We start from the raw sequence: 14,795 nt of genomic DNA on the forward strand, positions 1-14,795 counted from the left end.
GGTATCATTGGAGTTTCAAACAAATGATTTATGTAGTCTAATGCTACCATCACAAATATTTTGTACAAATAATGGAAGATTGCTACGACGTAATGACATCTAGCTAGACTGAAATTATATAACAAAAGTAGCGTCACTAACTGGGAGCAGTTAATTTTTTTTGGCTAATTATGCAGTCAACTCCAACATATCCTTGGGCACCGTCCTGCCTTGACAGTCTATCTTGGATAGAGATGGGATTCAGATGTCGTCCAATTACATTTTGACAATTATATTCAATAATTGTTGAGTTCGAGACTCCCATCTTGAAAGCGATATGGTTTCACCTTCAGTCTGCTTTACGACCTCAACACTTGAAGGCCAAAAAGATTGGCGGCCGTATTTTTACTTTTTTTAATACTTATAAGTCAAAATTTAAAATTTTCATCTTAAATTTAGAGTAGATTTAGGGTTTTTCATCGTAGTTTATTGTTTAGCTTTGACTTTTAGATCGCTAAGAACATATATATAAATTTTATTCACAAATTATATTCTATTTGTAAATATGTCGTTTGGCACTTTTCTCTAAAAAAGCACACAATCACCTTGTGATCTCAAACCTCTCAAAACATCCACTTTATCCCATCGTTCAAACCAAAACCTCCTTTGTTTACTTACATGAGGATTATCGGTCACAAGACTGCTGCCATCTCATCACTACTTCTATATTTTACTGGCATGGAGTTAGTGAAGAACTAGCTACTAAATGGCAAACAACAAACTGGGCTAACCAACAGAAGAGCAGAACTATGTTACTCACAAAGTCACAATATAAGCAGCAATCATGGCTGTGACTCAAAATCATATCCATTTCTCTTAACCTGGTGTGGAGCTAACATCAGCAGAGCAAAACTATGTTACAAATCCAATTAATAACTGAAGACACGTAAAACACGACAAGTAAATTAAAAAGATATATTTTTTTCTCCGAGCTAGTATAGCCAAACTAAACTGCTTCTATGGAGACAACAAATCCAATAGAAGTTCATACAAATCTATCCCCTATACCTACCCATTGCTTCAAGTAGCTAATGTTACTTCAAACATGGGGCCTTTCAACACAAGGCCTCTCGAAACCCCAAACAAAATACATTCAAGAGCCCAGGAATAACTCGAAAACTGATGAGGTTACAACAGAGCTAGATGGCTCACTCTCTTTCTAGCATTTTTTATTTCGCCACACTTGTTCCCTCTTCAAGGGGACAAAGGTAAAGACAACATAAGTATCTACATGGCACAAAGTTTAACTTCTTTCTTTCCTTCTATTTCCTTTGAAGGGAATATTACGACAGCCAACTAGGATGCAACAGACTTCTGATTTTTGGAAGGCGATAGCAAGGTGAATTCATGACCGGAGAATATGAAGATAATGATATAATGTACATGATGGGTGATGTTTGTCCTGACGAGTAAACCCCTGCTATCATTGCACCAAGCACACACCATTTATCAACATCTTTTTTGGACCAACTTGCATCTGATATGTAATGAAGCATATGGAATCAACTAGATAGCGGCGGGAAATCACCATTGTCCTTGAGATGATATGGATGAGCATTCCTATAAATTGTTTAATGATTATGCATCATAAGTTCTTATAACATACATTAAAAACAAGTAGATAACTTACAAGGTGAATGAGGTAAATTGAAAGAAAAGAAAAAACATTTTCAAGTTAAGTAAATATGTTTCCACAATTAGATTTAGATATTGATGGTTGCTATATCATATTTTTGGGAAACATATGCATGTTGTGGCGGTAGGGGTGGGGATGGACATTATATGCTGAAGCACGAAGCCACCAACCAGCATGCCTCCCATGAAACAAGATGTTGTTGGTTTTGGCAATTAAAAGAACGTATCATGCTTACCTCATTTGATTCAAAGTAATTCCAACATTATGTGGCGGAGACACAGGGGTTGTATGTGTAGAAGGATGACTACCAGGAGTAGAATTCGATCTGTTACCAAAAGCAAGGTCTTGGGATGTAACTTCCAAAGGCCACGGTCCCAAGGTCCCAAACTCAAATTGCTTATCTGGATGCTGAACAAAACCATTGCTATGTATAATCTCCCTTGGGGCCTCAAAAGATGGAGGTATTGGTATGTTCAATGAAGAAGGAATTCCCAAGTCCTTTGCACCAGGAACATGAATTGGCTCTTGCCTCAATTCCTCTAAAGCTGTAAATTCTACCGACATATCGGCTCTGACGTATTGGTGTGATCTTTTATGGTTATTTGGCAGGAAGTGAATCTTTCCTCTTCTAGCTCGTCCAGTAGGTGACCTGTCTCTGCACAATTCCTACAAATGCCCAACAAGGTGAATAAACTCAACAAAACAAGACAACAACTCAGAATGACTCAAATATAATGGCTGAACTTGCAAAATAGAAAAAAAGGCTCTGGCACACAAGCATAAAACTAATGGGTTATGTTGTATACTATATGTACAAATGATATGGCCAAAATACTACAATGCAAGAATTCTAGTACAAGCAAACTAGTAAATCATTGGTTCATTTATATCATATGCATTGTATGTGTAAAAATGTACCAAAAGTTCACTCAAAATTAGGGTTAATTTTGTACATGTTGGAATAATAAAGACATTGCTATTCACAAACATAAATCGCCCTTAGCAATTCAATTATATATAAGGGGATTATCTATGATTATGTTAAGCTGAGTACTAGATGACTAACAAAGCTTAGGGCATTCTATGTGCGTAGTATGCTTAACAGTATGAACATAAGATTATGCAAGGAGGGAGCATACTGGGTTAGGGAAGTATGTGCCAGTTCCACGAGCTCGGTTTGAATCATCTATCAGATTATATGGCCTCATAATTAAATAATTCGGTGGAGGAGCATAGCCTATTCCATTTGTACCAGCATATCCGTATGCATTATTTATGCTATGACTATTTGATGATCGTCTGTTTTGATATCGCGTAGGCGGTGAAGGCACTTGAGAGGACACTGAACCAAATTCATAATATTGGCTTATTGGATGATCTTGATGGAACCCATAAGCATAGAGAAGATTATTAAAATGTGTTGTGTAGTCTCCGGTGAGATTTGACTTATTTCTACCGATGGTATCTCCATCATCATCATCGACCTCTTCAAAGGACTGGTGGAATCCGCCATGGTGTGATAGGTTTGTACCGTACATTATGCCATCTATCATACCACTTTCTGACTCATTGAAGAGATATGGTGCATCGTGAATTTCCTTAGATAGCAAGTTATATGCTCCAGTAATTGATTGCGATGAAGGCTCACATGAGTCACTACCATTCGTCATACCAGTTGAATTAGTAGTTACAAAATTTGTTGTTTTGCTTGCCAGCCAGCCACCAGAAATAGACTTCCTTTCATTCTTCTCAACCATATAATTTGATCCATTTTGCTTTAGTGACCCATAATTACTAGAATATGAAATGTTGATGCTGTGGAATTGATTAGATAAATCCCCAAAGGAATTATTATTGTATAAAGGTGAACAATCGTTGTTGGTTCTTTCAGCTTTAAATCCCCAAAGGAATTATTACCAGAAACAGACTTCCTTTTATTACCCTTGTGCAATGTCTCTTTAATGTATTCTTGAAGAACTGATTCACTTCATCCATAGTAGAATCGATAGGCACCTGAAGAATCTTCCCAAGCTTCCGGGCACCGAAATCAAATGCATTGCGTATTCGGAGAAAGTTACTTGTGCGTTGCACCATACAAATTAAACATAAGACTATGTTCATAACAAATTGGATAATGCAGAGGACAAAACAAACATCAAAGCATAATGTGCATAAGCAATTGTGTAGTATAGCAAAAAGAAGTTATGCTTGTGGATAGAACTAAAATAGCAAATACCCATGTTAATGCAACAAATATTTGTGTTATAGCGTGTCACTTAGCAACTTGTATAATAGTAAAGTAAGGTAGTCCAACGCATTGCACTACATAGGCATGCAAATACAAAATATACTAACACTATATGTTCCAGTTTACTCAAGTGGCATATAATTTCTTCTGCAGTACATAATTGTTATAAAATCTCTTGGTCCGTGGTTGAATAGTATGTGCACTAAGGAGCGCTGTCACGCCCATAAATTTACAGCAATTTCTGAACAATAGCATGTATTAAATCTTGGTTCAGGAATCAGCCCGAGTACACACTATGACAAATTAATACACAGTTTCACGACTTAAAAACACATAAAAACAATTATCTATCAAAATGCAGCGGAAAAGAAAAATAAGATTAAACAACCTAATCTTCAGCTTCAGCTGGCGATGATTGCTCCACACCACAAGCATTCTCGACAGCGGACTGAACCTCACTTCAACCTTGGGAACAACCTTCTTACTGGAACTCTGGCACTTGCTATGGTGGGGGGAAAAATTAAGCAAGGCTGAGTACAAACCACCGTACTCAACAAGTAACACCCAAGAGAGGAAAAATAATGAATGCAATAGAACATCAAGGATAGGCTAAGGTTAACTTGCACAAAAGCTGCAGTATTTAGCAAAACAGTAAATAACATAGACTGAATAAAAAGTAAAGTAAACATTTAAAATAATCATCCACTGTCTAACGTTACACCACGTTGCAACAGGTCCAAACCACTGTCGAATGTTACACCACGTAGCGACAGGGTCAACCCTCTGCCCAACGTTACACCATGTTGCGCAGGGTCAAACCAGTTCCAAAATTAATCAAGTTATTAAAAAGGTTCACTAATCCCAGTGAATCTGTCAGTTCACCCAATAACCGCGGGCACGACTATTCGAATAGTTTACTCTGCAGAGGTGTACAACTTTACCCACAAGACATGGCTCCCAAGCATGTTACCATGCCACAACGTATCACCACGATACCTCAGTACGGAAACCATGATAAGACCTTTCACCTAACCCTCCCCAGAAAATCGCACCGTACTTCAGGTTTCACCCCCTCCTTTACACCAAGTCGGGCAGTCCCCTATTGTGCCACCACGATTGCCTGTTTATACTCCATCACGCTCACCCTTGCCTTGGTACGTCGAATAGGGATAAGCTAGATTACGAGTCTCATTGTTGCCCATTCTGGCTTGTGGTTAGTACGTGTAAGACTTCCAAGGTTTCCCGAGAACCGATCCTTAATTGCCATGGGCACGACTCTCAAAACCATGCACCCACAGCCCACCATAAGCAATATTTTAGTTATATTAATCCACATCGAGAGATTAATCATGATCACAACCGTTAAAGGTCTATCAAAGTCTAATCAATAATTAAATAATAAATGGTGAGCTAGCTGAACTAAGCATGGCTAAGCATTGACTAATCCTAATTCTAGTCAAATTAACCCTGGGATTACAACAATAATAAGTGGGAATCAATGGGTATATAAAGGTAAATGCCCAATAGATAAATAAAATAAATAGATTTGCATAAAACAATGCATGTTTGAATGTAAACCAAGGATTTTATAAACATGGGATCAATATGTTCAAAGGAGGGTGCCACTTGCCTTGATTAGACCCACGAGGAACTTCGGCGACGACTTCGAGAACGAACGGCACTGCGACGGGGTCAAAACCTACGACAAACAAGGCAAAACAAACAAAACAGGCTATAAAACTACTGAAACAGAGAAAGAAACTATTTTTAATGGATTCTTGACATTTTTCTGGGTTTAATGGAACTTGAATGGACCTAAACGGAGACTAGATGAATTAGTTATATATTTTAGAAGATTAACTGTGTTTTTAAACTAAACAGAAAACCTTATTGATTTGATTGCGCAATTAATTGGAGGGGCTAACGTCAGCACAGGAGAGAGAGAGGGTGTGCTGACCAGTGGGTCCCATTTGGCAGTGAGAGGGAGGGGAGAGGGAGGATGACACGGGGCCCACGAGAGAGATGATGAAGGGGGGTGCCGGCTGACAAGTGGGCCCCGCTTGTCAGTAGCCCCAAAACAGAGGGGGAGGCGGCTTCGGCCGGATGGAGGAGGGAGGCGGCAGTCGGTCCGGCGAGCGACGGAGGACGGCGGTCGACCGGGCGGCGGCGCATGGCGGAGGCGGCGCGAATGGCGGGGAGGGCCGGCGGTGGACGGCCAGCGACAAGGCACAGCGACGGCACGACGGCGCTTGGGCGTGATGGGGCGGCAACGTGGATGATCAGTGCACGGCGACGGACGGGCGCGCTCCGGCGGCGATCGGCGGCGACGGCGAGGCGATGGAGAAGGCGGCGGGAAGGTGCGTCGGCAGCGGCAAACGGCGCGTGCGACGGCGACGCACTGGCCGACGACGGTGGCCGAAATGAAAAAGAGAGAGGGAGAGAGAAAGGGAGAGGCTCACCAGCGGGCGAAAAGAGATCGGCGGCGGACGGCGGTGTCGGTTCCGACGGCGGCTTTCGGCGAAAGGGAAAAGGTGGCGGCAGCACGCGAGGAGGTGAGATTTATAGGGGTGACCGGCTAGGGCGGAGGCGGCGGTTAGAGACCGCATCGCCCACGCAGGCGTGGCGGGTGGCGACCACTGCGGGTGGTGGAGTTGGAGTCAGCGACGGCTTCGGCGCGGGAAATCCGGAGAGCGCGGCGGGGGAACCCGGCATGCACAGGGGCGCGGGCGAAGCAAGGCACAGCGGCCAGGCAAGGCGGCGTGAGGCGGCGGCTGGCGGCAGGGAGGCACACGCGGCCACAGCGACGCGGCGTGGTCCGGCGACGGATTCGGTGACAACCGGCGCGGGGAAAACGACGTCGGCCGGTGCACTGGCACGTGCGGCGGGATTGCAGGAGGCGACGCGCATTGCGCGGGCGAGCGGGCGCGCTGATGCGGCGGCGCTACGCGACGTGGGGCTCGGCGACGCGGCGCTGGTGCGACGCACCGGGCACGAGGAAGAGCGGCGCGGGTCGGCGGCAAGGCTCGGCAGAGCGCCGACGCGAGGAGATGCGCGCGAGGCGGGGTAGAGGAGAGCGACGGCGACTGAAGCTAGCGGCGCGACCACGGCGACGAGACGACGAAGCACGGTGGTGGGAAGGACGCAGCACTTGGGTCAGCAGCGCGAGGCCGATGCACGGAGCACGGGCGCGAGCGAGGCGCGACGGGGAGGAGCGGCGTGCGGCTGTTGGCGACGAAGACCGACGGCGATGCGGCGACGGCGTCAACGCGTGACCGATGGCGGACGACGACGATGGCGACGAAGTGGGAACGACGGTGTGGAGACACGGCCGAGAGGGAGAGGGATCAAGGCGGCGCGACGGCGAGTCGGCCGGCGGCGCAGGCGCGCTCGGGTGTGGGTAGAGGGAGCTCGGCGACGGTGCGCGTGCGAGGAGATGAGGGAGGAGCAGCGCGCAACGACGGCTTGGCGGCATGGCGCGTGTGCAGGGAGGCAGAGGAGGATGGAGGGAGGGGGAAGTAGTGGCGACGGCGGTCGAGGAGTGGCGGCGACATCGGCGTGACAACGGCGCGACGTCACGCGGCGCGGTGGCAACGACCGAGGGGTCCCGCTGCGGCGACGGCGAGGCGACTACGGCACGAGGAGAGGTAGCTCGCGGCTGACGACGGCGGCGTGAGGGAGGCGGCGGTGCAAGCGGACACGGCAATGACGCGTAGAGCGTGGGCACGAGCAGAGGCGGCGAGGCACGACCGACGTCATGGGTGAGGCACGGCCGACGAGGGCGGCGCGATGATGACGACGCCGGCGCGGGGCGAGGCAGACGGAGGCGAGACACGTCGGCGACGCGGCGCGACGACGTGACACAGCGCAGAGGCATTAGCGTGGAGGAGGCGATCAATAGCTCCCTCTACCCACACCCGAGCGCGCCCGCGCCGCCGGCCGACTCACCGTCGCGCCGCCTCGATCCCTGTCCCTCTCGGCCGTGTCTCCACACCATCGTTCCCCACTTTGTCGCCATCGTCGTCGTCCGCCATCGGTCACGAATTGACGCCGTCGCCGCATCGCCGTCGGTCTTCGTCGCCAACAGCCACACGCCGCTCCTCCCCGTCGCGCCTTGCTCGCACCCGTGCTCCGTGCATCGGCGTCGCGCTGCTGACCCAAGTGTTGCGTCCTCCCCACTGCCGTGCTTCGTCGTCTCGTCGCCGTGGTCACGCCGCTAGCTTCAGTCGCCGTCGCCGTCGCTCTCCTCTACCCCGCCTCGCGCGCATCTCCTCGCGTCGGCGCTGCCGAGCCTTGCCGCTGACCCGCGCCGCTCTTCCTCGTGCCCGGTGCGTCGCACCAGCGCCGCGTCGCCGAGCCCCACGTCGCGTAGCGCCGCCGCATCAGCGCGCCCGCTCGCCCGCGCAATGCGCGCCGCCTCCTGCAATCCCGCCGCACGTGCCAGTGCACCGGCCGATGGTGAGCGTGCGAGGAGATGGGGGAGGAGCGGCGCGCAACGATGGCTTGGCGGCATGGCGCGTGTGCAGGGAGGCAGAGGAGGATGGAGGGAGGGGGAAGTCGTGGCGACGGCGGTCCAGGAGTGGCGGCGACATCGGCGTGACAACGGCGCGACGTCACGCGGCGCGGTGGCAACGACCGAGGGGTCCCGCTGCGGCGACGGCGAGGTGACTACGGCGCGAGGAGAGGCAGCTCGCAGCTGACGACGGCGGCGTGAGGGAGGCGGCGGTGCAAGCGCACGCGGCAATGACGCGTAGAGCGTGGGCACGAGCAGAGGCGGCGAGGCAGCTCGGCACCGGGGCGCGGCGAAGCACGACCGACGTCATGGGTGAGGCACGGCCGACGAGGGCGGTGCGATGATGACGACACCAGTGCGGGGCGAGGCAGACGGAGGCGAGACACGTCGGCGACGCGGCGCGATGACGCGACACAGCGCAGAGGCGTTAGCGCGGAGGAGGCGATCGACAGCGGCACAACACGGACCACGGCGCGAGCAGAGCCGAGACCGGCGACGAAACGCAGGGAGGCGGCGGCCAACGACGTCGCACGACGGAGGCACGGGCGCGCGACAACGCGGCTACTAGAGGAGGAAGACGGGGCTGACAGGTGGCCTAGAGGAGGAGGCGGCCTGGACCTCGGGGCGCCGGTGGGAAGTGCGCCGACTGGCTGGGCCGGCGGCCTGCTGGCCAGGAGGAGAGGGAAAAGTAGTGCGCCGAAGGAGGCGATGGAGATTTCGAGCGTGGGTTGGCCGTGGCTCGGGGAATTGCGAACAGAACGCGCCTTCGCACGATAGAACCGAAACGTGCACAAATCAGAGATTCGTACGACGAATCAGATCCGAAACACGAATCCGTGAACTATTAGTGGAACAACGACAGGAGTTAACGGCCGTTAAGTTGATTCGCTAAACTGGAAACTAACTGACTTTAACGTTAAACCAATCTACGCGTACGAAATTAAACTCCGCACGGTAGATCAATCTCACGCTAGCTAATTAGATTAGAAAATCTAAGCAATTACACGGTAGATCAATAATAGATTGATCCGCATGAGTAAAACGTATGCGAACCTGATATTTGGTGGAGAGATCAGCGATGGATTGCTGCTGTTCCTCGCTGTTCGGCTAGGAAACCTAAATAATTAAACGGTAGATGAATTTAGATTGATTTGCAAGAATAAAATATATGGGAACCTGAGATTCAGTGGAGAGATTTGACGAACGGCTGCTGCGAACAGGGAGCAGTAGGGCTGCCGGCGGTTTGCTGCTAGGACAGGGGCGGCAGGAGGCGGCTGCTAGAGGAGGACAGGAGAGGGAGACGGGAAAAAGAGGCAAGGCTCCAGTGGGGTATTTATTGGGAAAAATTAGAGATAAATCTAGTTATTCATCTCCTATTAAAGATGAACAGATATGGTTTCAAAAGGATAAAAATTGGAGTCCTAATTAATTGGAATTAGTTTTGCCATGGTGGAGGAGGAGCTGCTCACGGCTTGGAGGGGGAAGAGGAGATCGTACAGGGAGGAGAGGGCGGAGGGGAGTTCGGCCACGAAGGAAAGAAAAGGAAAAGAGAAAAAGATAAGGGAAAAAGGGAGAAAGGAAGAAGGAAAAAAAAAGAAAAAAGGAAGGAGGAAAAAGAAAAGAAATTGCCTCCAATTTTGCTGATTTTTATTAAGTTTATTTGAGCAAAATTTTATTGACTGCAATTCAAATATAAATCATGTTAATAATTTAAAACGCTTTCGGGACATTTTAGAACATCCAAAAAGCTTCCAATTAAATTAAATTAATTTACACTGGGTTTTCTCTTCTGAACTTTAATTAACAAATTATTTTTAATGTATTATTTTATTATTTCTTGGCTAGGGTAAAACTCAGGGCGTGACAAGCGTAACAGCAACGCAGTACAAGCAAGAAAGTCCAAATGACAATGGCTAAGTTACATGGTAGATTTTGTACAAAACAATTATAAGGAAAAGTTCAAGAAGGAACTATCAGTAGTATAACTCTCAATGTGGTAGATTTTATCATTGAAAGAACATATATATAAGTGAGACTACCATATGCAAAATGTAAGGTTGAATTTATCCCTGCCACATGCACAATAAATGCCCAAAAGTTGAGCTATATGTAACATAAGTACTAAATTTTGACCAGTCAACAAGCATTATTCTTCTAATTGGCAAAGCCAATCATGAGATGAAGATCAATCTAAAAATAACTTTTAAAGTTACAACAAACAAGTTAAAGGAACAAACAATTTGTTCAAAATCTACTAAAATTATGTGATAATTCTAAGACTAATCAGCCATTTCTACCATCAGAAAGCTTGATCTAGATAAAAAAAATCAAACCTTTGCTAAGGCTGCTCCCTAGATTGTTACTCCTCTTCAATGGGTCCACTATGTTGAAAAATTTTGGAGAAAAAACCTAGGTATTTTTCTCAGAGTTCCTAGGGAGAACACTAAACCACTCGGCACATTCCTTGAGAAATTCCTCTCGCATATTAAAATCATCATCAATAATGTTTGAAGGGTAAACTGTGAAACAAAAGCTTGCATGACCAAAAATAAAAGAAAACTTATAATGACAAATAAATAAATAATAGATAAGATTGTATCCACTTACCAACTAGCTCAGGTAGGGAAGACAAGGAAATAGGACCATACAAGCTTATACCTTTATTATCCCAGTCAAATTTTCTATAATAGTCCAAAAACCTATAGAGCACCTGCAAAAAGCGGATAGTTATTTATAGCGTACGTAATAAGGTGTTAGAAACAATAGCTTTAATAATGCATCGTAAAGCTTGAAAGTCAGGACTTACAACTAATGGACCATCCAAAGTATTATGGAAGAGATGGAAAATATACAATACCAATATCTCCAATGCATATGTAGAAATTAAACCATGGTGAGCACCAAGAATATGACTTTCATAATAACACCAAGCTTTTATCAGCATCATACTTCTCTTGAAAAGATGTTTTTTTCAAATTTTTTATCAACCTACAAAACATATAGGTTAAGATATATTTTCACATGGGCGACGTGAACATAATAAAGTCTTCTTCCAATGTTTAACCCCACAAGGAAGTAAAATGGAACAAATCAATTATCACATTGAAGATCGGATTGAGATAGGTGTGTGTTGTGTCTTTTAAGGAAGAGAATTGAGCAACTACATATTTCTTGCGACTTCTCGAATATTACCTGCTCGAGAAAACAAAGGGTACATAGTCCACCAAATTGATTAGATGAGATGTCCACAATAATGTTTTGAACAATGCATTTCACCAACTTGACCTGCCATCAGAAAGACTTATTTTAGACAACTTGATGACAAAAAATTGTGCCCCAAAAATGTCCCTAACAATTCAACACAAAAATATATCTTGAAGCACACATTAGTTGTTAAATAAAAATAGAGCATAGTGATGGGAAGTACACTTGATCAATATCGACTATTTATTTTTATTGTTGTAAAACATTGAGACTACATGTTTCATTGATGTTGTGGGCAGCTATGAATTTTTCTATTGTTGTTTCCTGTATCATAGTAGAATTAGTGCAAAATGTTTGATTGTAGCTATAAGAAGCGGAGTGAAAAATGAGAAGAATTAATGTATGAATGTATCATAGAACAGTTTCATGTGATCATATATAGTAATCACAACAAATAAGCACTCATAAGCAGACACTAGTACCAAAAACATAAAAGTATATGACTTGGACAATCACCAATTATTATATGAACTAAATAAAAAGAGTATCAAGTGGAAAACCTTTGCATGAATATACTGGACATCCTTGACTTCAAATTCAGTATGTTTTCTTGCCTCTTCCGATTCTAAAACAACTTGTACTTTTTTGCTAGAATTTCATTACTTGAGTGGCCAAAGACAATTAAGTCAATATCTCCATCAGGAAGATAAGTTTTCAATGGAACAGATCCAAATGGAAAGACCTGTGCTTTACGGTAAGGAAAAGGTCGAAGTTACATGACATTGGACTGCTTTATTGTAAAGAGAGAAATACCAGTGTCATAAAGGACTAAAATCTCAAGTAATAATTCTTTCCAACTAGCGGTGGGCATGTTATGCACCATTGGAGCATGTGTTTGGCTTTCAAAGGTATTGCATATTACATGAACAATATAAAAATAATAGACCATAATTTTCTATGCAATACTCGATATTTGTTTGCCAACTATACACCTCACGTGCCTATGGATTGTAGTTAAGAAATTGATTGGAACAAAGCAACACACTACTTGTTTATGATGTTTTATTTTTGACTCATTACTATTTATGTTTTACCCTTGCCGTGAAAAAGCATGATCTACCAAGTGCATGACAGTCATTTTAGAAATTAGGTATAGCAAAAGGTTGAAAACCATATTTTGGCATGTCAAAGGACAAAACATGTAAGCTTTTGATGGCTAGTATTGTGGTAATCAACAGTTTGACATTAACCCAAAAATAGTAGTTACTTAGTGTAGCTTAAACAAGTTTGTGAACAATAAGTATGAGCAACCATGGTACTAGATACCTAGTATACAACATGGTGGGCACACAATAACATATATATACATGCAAAAGTATTGATATCGGAGTATATGCTTGGGTGGTAATGAATGATTCATATTGCATACATATTCTTTCCTTTTTTTTTTGTTTCCCTAAGTGCATACTCTAAAATTGCTATAGTTGTTTAGTGAGTTGTTGGTACATCCCCTAAAATACATGATATTCACACGATCTCTTGTGTTTGACGTGAATAAAGATCCAAAATAACTATCAACGCAGGAAAGTAAGTGCTCTTTCTAAACTAAAAGCTATCCCAATTTTCGGCCATGGCCTAGGAGGTTAGAGTATACTGTTTCATACTCCATTTTCTTGTGAGCACATATATAGAATGGTAGCAACATTAATCCAAAAGAAGCCTGCAAGATGAACAAGATATGGATAGCAACATGAAAAAACATACACCAAAGTTCATATTCCGCATGCCCAACTCTCCAACTCAGTACCGACAAATTAGCTATCGCTAAATGTAGAACCCAAACATATGTTATCCATACATTGGTGCTTTGCATAAGTATATTGTCAGGTCAGACTTATGTATGGACCTAAAAATCAAGCCCACCTACACCAAGGGGTATGAAAACATATATAGGGAAGAATAAGAATTTGACACGTGTAACCCCAATCGTGGAAAGTATTAGTGTGTTTCTATTTCATAGCAAATAGCTAAGTTGACAAGCAACTCAACTCTTCGTGAATCAAACAAGTGCTCAGTCTCTCTCTGTCAATTTGACATTGTGTGGGTATTTAGTCTATCGCTCATGATCATGTTCTCAAATCAGGCTTCCTATAAAATATATCAACGTGTATATCAGTTTGGTGGCATCGCGAGGGATATTGAAATCACACTTCAGTCATGAGAAATATTGTAGTTACAAGCTCTGAGTATGTTAATTAGCCCAATACCTCCATTTCACAATGTAAGACTTTCTAGCCTTACCTAGATTCATATGGATGCTAATGAATCTAGACATATATATAAGTTATATACATTTATTAATTGATGAATTTAACCTAGGCTAGAAAATTTTACAATATGAAACAGAGGTAGTAATAAGTAATAAGTAATAATGTAGTTAGCATGTTGTCCTAACTACATTTCCATGTCCTAACATAGATGAAGACACAACTTGTGAAAGAGTAAAGAAAAATCATCCTAAATAAACCCAAGCAGCTGCCTGCATGGACATGATATGAATTCGGAAGGAAACAATTACTCGGCTGAAGAGAGCAACACATGTTAGAACATAGGCGCCGTGGATATGGCACTGATGTAGAAAGGAAAGGGAAGGTAGAGTTTTGATGAGGTAGTTAGAAAGGAATGAAATAAAGGAGGAAGGTAAGAAAACAATCTGGCAGCCAACGGTGCACTTGAGGAGGCCCTGGACGTAAGCTATGACGGCAGCGCGACGGGTCTCGGAGGGAGTGTTCGGTTGGATCTGAGCGAGGATGGCCCTGGCGGCAGCCTCGAGGGGATCCCAGGTGTGGAGCAAGATAGAGGAGGGATCCGGGTCGGGGAAGGGGATGGGCTTGAGCACCGTCGAGCATGTCTGGTTGTCCACCAAGGGCATCGCGTTGGAGCGTGAAAGCAGCGCCCTACCTACACCCACAAGGAGCGGCGAATTGCCTCCTCCACCTCCTCCCTCTCTCCGGAGATGTGGATCCAACCTCCCAGGCCTAAGCCAAAGAGAGGGATTAAGGCGAGGTAGGCTAGAAGAGATGCAGGAGGCGATTGGTGACGATCTGGGTGCCGTCGGTGATGGGTTGGGGATTACGTATATATGAGGGTAGGGGATT

At 45.2% G+C, this 14,795-nt stretch overlaps 1 pseudogene; it reads right to left on the reverse strand.

Annotated features, from left to right (window-relative positions):
• Window positions 1-1,541: 1,541 nt before the first annotated feature.
• LOC102712122 lies at window positions 1,542-14,569 on the reverse strand (annotated as a pseudogene).
• Window positions 14,570-14,795: the final 226 nt, after the last annotated feature.

The sequence above is a fragment of the Oryza brachyantha genome, chromosome 11 (assembly GCF_000231095.2).
Source record: "Oryza brachyantha chromosome 11, ObraRS2, whole genome shotgun sequence".
Classification (NCBI taxonomy): domain Eukaryota; kingdom Viridiplantae; phylum Streptophyta; class Magnoliopsida; order Poales; family Poaceae; genus Oryza; species Oryza brachyantha.